Source organism: Perissodus microlepis, chromosome 8, assembly GCF_051167445.1.
Source record: "Perissodus microlepis isolate ML-2025 ecotype Zambia chromosome 8, ASM5116744v1, whole genome shotgun sequence".
In the NCBI taxonomy this organism is placed as follows: Eukaryota; Metazoa; Chordata; class Actinopteri; order Cichliformes; family Cichlidae; genus Perissodus; species Perissodus microlepis.
Genome location: NC_140468.1, coordinates 28,187,153 through 28,197,419, shown reverse-complemented (window position 1 = coordinate 28,197,419; position 10,267 = coordinate 28,187,153). Strand labels below are relative to the sequence as shown.

At 41.3% G+C, this 10,267-nt stretch overlaps 1 long non-coding RNA gene across 8 annotated transcripts; it reads right to left on the bottom strand.

Annotated features, from left to right (window-relative positions):
• Positions 1–21: 21 nt before the first annotated feature.
• LOC146382151 (uncharacterized) lies at positions 22–9,413 on the bottom strand. Of its 8 annotated transcripts, none has more exons than XR_014801214.1 (9): positions 8,697–9,413; positions 8,033–8,080; positions 7,287–7,427; positions 6,854–6,918; positions 5,332–5,461; positions 5,006–5,121; positions 3,508–3,928; positions 1,369–3,291; positions 22–854 (listed from the first exon to the last, which is right to left on the bottom strand). It is a non-coding gene; the product is annotated as an uncharacterized LOC146382151 (long non-coding RNA). The 8 variants fall into 8 exon arrangements; XR_014801212.1 differs by having other exon boundaries at positions 22–842; XR_014801213.1 differs by having other exon boundaries at positions 22–3,291; positions 7,223–7,427; positions 8,697–9,404.
• Positions 9,414–10,267: the final 854 nt, after the last annotated feature.

The window sequence follows — 10,267 nt, the reverse complement described above, 5'->3', positions numbered from 1 at the left end:
ATGAAATGAATATTTAGTGTATATCAATGTGTATGTCTCCTATATGATATATGCAAGTGACATTTTTTACTGTAACAGCGATTCATACAGGAAAATAATGACTATTAATAAGGTTGCCCAAACTTTTACATCACACTGTATATAGGAACATAGTGAAGACAAGTTATTTAAGAGAGTAAAAAGAGGTTAGTTTATTTTGGAGTAGAGCTCCATTTATTAAGAAAAATTTAAAAAAGACAGGAACACTCTTTAGAGGTTTATGGGTGGCTCTTAAAAGAGCCGTTGTGGGGAAGTCACTCAGACTTCAAACAGGCTACTCCTTTGGTTGCCAAGACACGGCTCCCTCCGCTGAGAAGTGGGCCATGAACTTCTCCCCCACCAGGACAGCCTCTCTGGAGGAGTTGTTTGCTGCTACACAACCCAGGCCTTGCAACGGCTCCACCACAGCCGGTGCCACACCCCTCACAGCCGGTGCCACACCCCTCACAGCCGGTGCCACACCCCTCACAGCCGGTGCCACATCACAGCCCCTCTCTTGTCCAAACAGCACAGAAAATTGTGGAGAACACACGTTGCCTTCACACACTTCTCCGCAATTTCAGGACGGAGCTCCATGGAGCGCAGATACAACCTCTACTGTGAGGGAGAGAGGGAAGTTCCAGCGCTCCTGGAATCCCTCTGCAATGGACCGCCAGTCTTCAGTTGAAGGCACAGCCATGAAGTCGTCCACTAGACAGTCCCAGATGGACGTCGCTACCTGGGGGGTGATCTGGCTCACCAAGGACACGCCAACTCGAAAACTGAATGCGATGGTCCTGAAGGAGTCCTCGGTGGCAAGGAACCTGGACAAAATGCTGCAGTTACAAATTCATTATTCAAATTCTAAAATACTTTTGTGATGTCAGATTTAAATTACAAAACATAAATCTTACATAAAACCTTTTGTAATTACAAGGATAATTACATGATATATATTAGACATAATCTAAAACAGTCTGCTGGGATTATATACAAATATTCAACTATCCCAGAATTAAACCAGGTCTAAATAAAAAGAAAGGAGTGAGTATCACTACAAAGATTAACCCACAGTGGTCCTCATACCACAGTTTGATATCAGCAAACAGCGGGAGCATACATTGATATGACACCACAGCCATGCTATCATTCAAACACTGATAACGGCATAAATCGAATTAAATTGGGACTTGATGAGACCTTCTGAGTATCACTAGAAATATTTTAAACAGTCTTCTCCGTACCACAGTTTGCTATCAGTAAACACCGACAGCATTCATTGATAGCATAGCACATCCATGTTAGCACAGGTATCAATAAAGGACTACCGTATTAAACACTTTTACTAACCTCAGGCAGATGGAAAGGCGCTCTGCAGGTGGGATTGAGCATCTGTAGTTGGTGTCTAGGCGGGCAATGCTGGGACCAACGCGGGACAGCAGGTCCTCAAACTGAGCGAGTGAAAGACGGTGGTATTGCTGGAATCGGCCGTCATCCAGGCGCAGCTCCTGGAGCAAATGGTGAAACTCACCAAACTGCTCACGCGTCTGGAGGACCTGATGGACCCAGGTACGGCGAGGACGTCCTTAACGCCACTGCTCTGCTCCTTTTTGGCTCCTACCTTAAAGCACACTGTGCGCTGTCGATCTTACGTGCTGCACAATAATGTTTAACATTTAGTATTTACTGTTATATTCCCATAGATCATCATGGTGTTGTTTATTTTATTGCTCTAGTCTTCTTCTGCTTGTTTTCTTTTTTCTTTCTCAACAGGTGATCCAGGAAAAAAAAAAAAAAAGACCCCGACGTATTAGCCAGAGGTCCCTTTACTACGGTTCGGAGCCGCGGACCTGTTTTATATACGAGATTGCTGCAAAAAGTGCAGCCTTACCTGATGTGCACCTACTGTTACTCATTTATATTAAGATTTAAACATCTAGTTGGTGTTGGTATGGAGAGTAACCTTCAGTAATAGTAATAAATCACACAGCAATAGTTCATTCATGTAGTTGTAAAGTATTCAGAATATGTTACTTCTATAATCTTTGGTGGAATACATTTTAAAATTAACACTGTCAACAGGTTAGCACCTCATACCACAGTGCAGCAAAGCAGTCTCATGAGCGCTGGGAAGGACACGCCCAGAGCCCAAAACAGACAGTGCAGCAGATGACAAGATAGTAATTGTATGGTGAAAATTATACTTTTAGTTATCTTGTTAGTCATCTACAAAATCTGCTTCTCACATATAGGGCATTTCCAAGATTTTTTTTCAAAACTTTTTCAATTTATTTCATTACAGCTGTCCTGTGCCAGATGTTCTGTTGACCCACAGTGAGAGGCATCATTTCAGAAACACCAGGAAGACTGAAACTCATCGCCGGGATGAAGCAGGGCTCGTGATCTTCACCAGCAGCTCCCTTACAAGAAGGATGAACCCAGCATTTCATGAACACTGATGGAGACCTTTGCTTTGTGTAATGTTAGAAGTAGCAAAAAAAAAAAAATTTCTGGCACAACTTCACCTGCTTCCAAGGTGCATGGAGAGGATAAAAGAATTCACAAAGCAGGAACTCCAGCAACACTTGAGAGAAGATGAACAACTTTAATAATAAGCCGAAACAGACCGTTGGTCTATTATTAAAGTTGTTCATCTTCCCTCAAGTGTTAGAAGTACTCAGATAATCCTCAGAGGGTCTGGACTTAATATCATAATATAATATAACATATCAACATATAATATAACATAACATAATATCATAGCTTTAAGTCCTGTAGAAAGTTAAATATATGTTGTGCTCTCTGGTTACTCTGGTATGAATGACTCTGAATTACTTTATGATAAATAACACTATTGTCAAAAACAGTGAAAGAATTCCAGATCACAAGTTTTTAGTTCAAATACAAGTAACAAGGGTTAGTTTTCTCTAACTGTGTCAGAGAAAACATCACGTGCTCTTCATGTAGCCGAGTACATTCAGTGTTTAAAACAGAAGTTGTGCAGGTCTGAGATCAGCAGTTTCCTGAAACACCAAACTGAGGTCCTGTTAATGCTGATGTATAGTGACACAGTTACATGGGTGATTAATCCTTTTGACTTTGTCTTTAAATTTATCAATAAAACAGCTGCAGCTTTCACTGACAGCACATGTGGTACTTTAACCTTTGTACTGTTTTCTTCAGTTAATTTGATGTTACTACAAAGATTGAAGATATAGGATGATCTGTCTGCTGTCACTGGGTGGTGCTGAGGTCTGAATCTGAGGACGGCTCCTGTAATCACAAAGAGTTTACAGGAGCCGTCCTGTAAACTCATCACAAATTGAAATATAAAGTTTATCTCTCAAATCTGAAATAGAGCTGATCCTTCTCTGTCCTCACACACTCGGAATCTGAAGTTGTTCAGTCCTACAGTTCTGCCGACAGCTGTTTATTTTTATTTGTTTTAAAGGCCTTATATACTAACACATTTTCTAATATCATGCTTACCTTTGAGTTGTTGATGCTTTATAAATGGACATCTGCAAAGATGAGATGATGGAGCAGGTTTCAGTCGAGGTTCAGTCTGCTGCTGCATCCTGGTCACAACATACGTGACACGGCCAGCGGGGGCAGACCGTGTGGAGAGTGTGTGTGGTGGACCCAGGCGCGAACACAGGCGAGGAGACGGGAGTGAACTTAAACTGAAAGCGAGCCTTTATTTGGGCTGATGCAGAAGGGAGTAGACAAAACATAACAGGGACAGAGACTGCAACTAACCAAAAACCTAAACTGGAAAAACACTAACCTGACTGAAAGGCATAACTATGATCACTGTGAACAGAATGCTGTGCAGATGCATGGAAACTGTGAACCAAGTGGCGTGACGAAAGAGACATGAACATGACCTGCACGGAACCTCATCGTGCGGCTGCATGAAAAACAACATAAACCAAATGGCAAACATGAACTGCACAGAATCCTGAAAAACACTTAACTTGACCAGGGGGGAAGTACACAGACGACGCGACACAGACTGTATGAAACACAGAGACTAAATACACATGAGGGATGATCAGGGGAAGTGGCCACACATGGGAGCACAGCTGACACACATGAACCTAACGACAGGACAGGAGAAGTGAAACTGAATACACTGACATTGAATACAGACTTTCAAAGTAAAACAGAAAACATGGAGATTAGACATGACATGAACTTGACAAACAAAGAAAACTTGGACATGAAACATGGCAGAATGTAACTAGATAAACCGAAATGAAACTAGACTAAAAAGAATAACAAAACACCAAGAAACTCAGAATACTGGGTCACATGACCCAGGGCCATGACAATACGGAGGTGTTATCAGCTCAGTATTGAACAAGAAATATTAATGCTTCAAATTATTTGTCCTAAAGGATGCAAGCTGTACAGAGTACTGCACATGTGACTTTGTGAACATACCTCATTAAATATAATTCGGACAGTTTTTTAACCTGAATGTTTGCAACAAACAAAAAATATACAGAGTCAGTGCTAAAAAAATAATCAGAGGAAAAAATTAACATTTTAACTTAAGCTGCCAAGCGGAAGTAGTTGGTTTCAGTACATAAGTATCGGGCTTTGCTATTTAATCCGTAGCTATTGACTAATGAGGGGTTACTGAAGTGCCAGGTTTTTAAAAGTTGGCGTTAATGTCCTTCCACATGTGGAAAGCGACAGAAAACATGCTGCTGTTTGCACATATTTAATAATCAGCTCTGCACAGGAGCAGAAGCAGAGTCCAGCCTGTTGCTCTTACAGTATAATACTCATAATAAAAGTACAGTAACCGTGGTTAGTCACTGAGCAGCCCGGTGCGTTTCTCTTGATTTCTTTAGTCAGGGTAAATTCATTCACCTGCACGGGTTAGCTAAACGAACTTTACAAAACAAGTTTCCCCGACAGCCGAGTGCTCACCTAAGGACCCAAGTTACGGATTAGCTTACACACACATTTAACTTACCGAAAATAATACGGTGGGGCCTCAGGTCCTCCTGTCTGGTAGTCCAATTTACTGAAGAACACCTCAGGCTGTCACTTTGAAATAGCCGGTAATGTAAACGCTGGACCTCTCAGCATCTGCCATTGCCGAACAGACACATGCAAGTTTGTCCGTGACCGCAGCCGCGTTGTACATTTTTTTCAGTTTCAATATTTTTTTCGGTTTCATTTCAAGGTGGCATCGTTCTGATCCCATACACACACAAATCCTGCTTTACAAGTACAAAATATTTATGACCACAATTTGAGCCCATATACTCTCTCTACCACAGCTGCCTTTGAACTTGCCTGGGCCAGGTCTGAGTCCAGCTTTGCTACTCCTGCCAGGTCACATGACACAGGGGTGTGCTCTGATGTCAGCAGGCAGGTCAGTGGAGCCCTCTGGTGATGGATATATGGCAGTGAAACAGGAGGAGGCCTGAGAACAGACAGCAGGCTTAACTAGCAGGACAAAGTAGCATGTAGTACTTGAAGGAGTCATCACAGCCAATCAGCTCTCAGGAAAATGGAACATCACATAAATATTTCTCTTCTTTGATTTTCATCAATGTATTTCCTTTGATAGATTTTCCGTCAACACTTCTGCTTGATTAGAAGCTCATAGGCAGTTCCTGTCACTCTACAATAAAACAATGTAAAGGCTGCGCTCTCTGCCCTCCCACTAGCTGACACAAGTAAACTGTGCTAAGATGCCCTACATGGACTAAGGTTCTTGGCCACACACATATAGATTTGCTTGGCTGTAGAAATCCATGCCACGAAGCTCCCAGCGCACATTTTTGATGCTTCTGTCTGTGGCAGAGCAGGTTTGGAGCTCTGCAGAGTAGGGCTGCCACGAGTAGTCGACTAGTCACGATTACGTCGACTATCAAAATCGTCGACGACTGATTTAATAGTCGACGTGTCGTTTGAAGCTTTGTAAGATCCCAAAAGACGCAGGAATAAGTAGTAGGATTTAAGAGTGTAATAACGGACTGAAACAGAAGATGGCAGCACTGCATGTACAAGGATGCCAGCTGCCGTTAAACCCCGAAGAAGAAGAAGTAGCTCTGTCCCAGAATTCATAGCGCAGCCCAGCTCAGTTTCCAACAATGGCGGCAGCTAGTTAGTTTTAATATTACTGTTATTATTCTTTCTGGGTCACAAAATAAACGTTTAACATATTTTCAGGCGAGAATGTAGCTGTGTAAACCTCAAATATCTGCTCAGTTTATCAAGACACCACATATTTTCAAAAGCGCTCCGACGTTTTCGGAGACGTCTGTTACCCACTAGCTCGATAGCTAGCCGGGGGCAATGCTCACTAGAGCCGTGAGAACACCGGACTCCCGGCAAATCGTTTTCAAACCCACCGCCGTCTTTCGCTACTCAGGTTAAACATGATATATAAGTCATTTAGATAACTTAAAAATGTCATCGTTTGGCTTCTTTAATATTTTATTTGTTCCTGAGTAAATCGGTTTGGCTGAGATTAAAGTTATAGTTTTTACACAGCTGAATAAACGTCAAGCAGACAGCTGATTATCAGAAGTGTGAGATGCTCGAGAATTTACTCCGGTGTCCTGTTATATTTTAGATAGCAAGGAGTTTATTAAACTTCACCGAAACAATCTGCAAATTTCATTAAAATTTAACAAACTATCATCTTGTCTTTATTTTTAGTTAGCACATACCTTAAACACTTAAAGCTGTAAGCTAATGATTTTGAAAACACTGGAAAAAGACCTCAAGACATGTTTTCCTTTACTTTCTATGAAACAAAAATTCCCACCAAGGCTTTTCAGTGTGAAATTTAGTGTATAGAAAATACCTGTGCCAGGTTGTCTCCATCTAGTGGTGAACATGGCCTCACCACTACATCAGGTGAGCTTTTCACTGTGCACAGTGACACAAAAGTCATTTAACAATTTTAAAAAAAGCAATGTTACAGATTCAGTAAGAACTGAAGTTTATCATAATCCTTCAAGTTTCACTCAGTAACAGCAGCTTTTTAATATTATTGACTATATTTTAGAGTCACATTTATATGAAATGTCAAACAATCACAGAGTGACACTGAACTAAACAATCAATGCCATGTGAGTTGTTCTTGTTTGTTCTTTATCTCGGATTTATTGTAAGCAGCGGGAGTAAAAGCTAAAGAAAAATAGTAAAGATATGAATGAATCTCTGCTCTTACAGCTTTTATTGTGCCATAATGTCTGCTTTGAAACTGTCCTCTTGCTCGTCTTTTGGATGCTCACCTCTTCTTCATCTTTCCTGTTCCTTCCACCAAACTGCTGCACTCTCGTTCTCTGTGTTACCGGCACCAGACCTAGGGGAATCTGGACCGGCAGCAAGCGGCACACAGGCTAGAGAGCACTGCGTAGCCAAATATGAGCAAACTGTGGATTAATAGAGAGGACACCGAAGTTAGCGTCTTGCTCAGGCCGGAGCTCATTTATTTCTGCAACATATACACAATACAAATGCATTCTTCCCATAAAATAACAGAGTTCATAAACAAAAATAAAGTTACAAAAAGCATTCTCTCAAAAGCAAAATAAATACAAACTAATTCAAAATGACTTTACATACTCACAACTTAAACAAAACACTCACGGTTAAAGCATAACAACACACCAAAATAACCCATCTCACATTCACACAACCTTTCCCCACATTCGCGCCATATACGCTATTACTTTTGAACATGGCGTCCCCTGAACGCAACACAACATGGCGGCAGACGACTGCAAACGTTGTTTCACCAACGAAAAGCTTTCCCCTTAATACATGTACTCAGTACTGCTTGGCTAACACTAAAACAAACACTACAACACATTTTCTGAAGCCGCAGGTTGCGACTGTCATAGCATATACTTATAGTGCTATGTAGCATTATAGCATTATGCCGATGATACACTAATACTCATTACAACAAAATACCACAAAACAACATCATCACTCTCATCTCAAAATATAGCCGAACAGTTGTTACTCAACTTACATGACATTTAGAACCAGTTCGGTAACATAAAAGTTTGTTTGTCAGTACCTGTGGATTAATAGAGAGGACACCGAAGTTAGCGTCTTGCTCAGGCCGGAGCTCATTTATTTCTGAGCTGCGCATGCACAGAGCCTATAGCTAGAGTCTCTCTGGTAGTTCCACAGCAATGCAAGAGCACCATCTACTGGCATAATGAAATATAACCATGGTCTGGCAACACATAACAATGTCAAAATAAGTCACAATAATAAACAAAAAATAAGGGGGTAATTGGTTTTCTTACAAAAATAAACATGTAGCTTTTTCAACCTGCTACATCTGCTCTCGCCTCCTCTTCTGGTTATAATTAGAATGCAGTCAGCATGTGCCAAACAAACTCCCCCCAAATCTATCATGTTTGATATGATGATGACGTTTTTAACATCTTATTTATGCACTTGTTGGGTGGGAAAGAGTAAACAAAGATGGGGCATAGAAGCAGAACTGAGTCCTACGTGTGGAGGGACAGTAACTGTGTGTGTATATGTAAGCATTTAAACACTGCAGAGAGTCAAATTAACAGTAACACTATTTTGTCTAAGTCCGCCATTGTAGAAATTCATTTCACCGAAACAATAACATGGCGCACAATGTGACAATAAACGTATAAAACACAAATTCTTACCTAGCAGGAGAATAAATAATCAGTATTTTAAGGCTACTGCGTGTATAGATGTCACTGCTGGCTCACATAAGCTAGCTCTGAGACCCGCCAGAGTTTACGCCACAGTTGACTGTCGCGAAAGAGTCGTAAATCACCGGCATTGTAAAACTTAAAATGATTCCAGGGCATGTTATAAAACACCCAATAGATGTACTGGATATTAAACGGTATCAAACGACTAAATGAACACAGGGTTACAATTACATGCTCACATCGTCACATCGAGAGTTTATTCATTAATCATCAGAGTTCAACAATGTTACATCCAGTTGAAAACAGCTTCACTAACGCCAGCAAAACAGGCTAACAGTATATAAGAGCACAAAAACAGCCGTGCTTATCGACAGCTCGACATATCCTCAACAACTCACCTCAGTATGGCTGCCATCGGTCACCTTTTAACTCCGTTTTACAGCCTCTTCCAGAAATTGAACGCGTTCGCGGTGCACTATACACATATGCAGCATATTTATTTTACTTGGTTTTAGAGTTGGAGTATTTACATATTGATCTGAAATATTTTGCTGCTGAGCAGCAGAGCTCCAAAGCGTCCCCCTGTAACCATGGTTACGCAGATTCGTTCCGACTGGCACGTCACAGAGGAGAACCTGTTTCAAACATCAACCTGAAATCAGTTTGAAAAGTTTTCCGTTGAGATCCGGAGCTCGACTTCCTGGCACCCCGGGATAAGATGAGTTGCTGTGTTTTTCACGGAGAAAAATAATTAACATGGAATAACGTCAGTGTTAGATGAAAAAAAAAAGATGCAAGCAGAAGAGGACAGCAGATTGAGAAGAGATTTCTTCAAACGGTAAGGAGCTTCTAACAAGTGATATCTGATAAGCTTAAAAGTTAAATCTTAAATCTAATGTCCAGATTCATGCTAAACTTTTCTGATTACTCCGTGAATCTGTTCATGTTTTGAATCGGGTAATTTCATGGTGAGAAATGTCTTTGACAAAAAAATGCAGGATTAATTACAGGGAGTGCAGAATTATTAGGCAAATGAGTATTTTGTCCACTTCATCCTCTTCATGCATGTTGTCTTACTCCAAGCTGTATAGGCTCGAAAGCCTACTACCTATTAAGCATATTAGGTGATGTGCATCTCTGTAATGAGAAGGGGTGTGGTCTAATGACATCAACACCCTATATCAGGTGTGCATAATTATTAGGCAACTTCCTTTCCTTTGGCAAAATGGGTCAAAAGAAGGACTTGACAGGCTCAGAAAAGGATGTGTGCAAATGTACGTGCGTTCATGTGTGCCTGCGTGGAGATCTGAGGTTGGCTGGTAGGGTGGACCTCTGCGCATAATCACATGTGTGTGCAATCAGAGAGCCACGTCTGGATTTCTTGGAGTGTGGAGTCTTTGGTGTGAGTGTATCTGTGGATGTGTGCAAATGTACGTGCGTTCATGTGTGCCTGCGTGGAGATCTGAGGTTGGCTGGTAGGGTGGACCTCTGCGCATAATCACATGTGTGTGCAATCAGAGCCACGTCTGGATTTCTTGGAGTGTGGAGTCTTTGGTGTG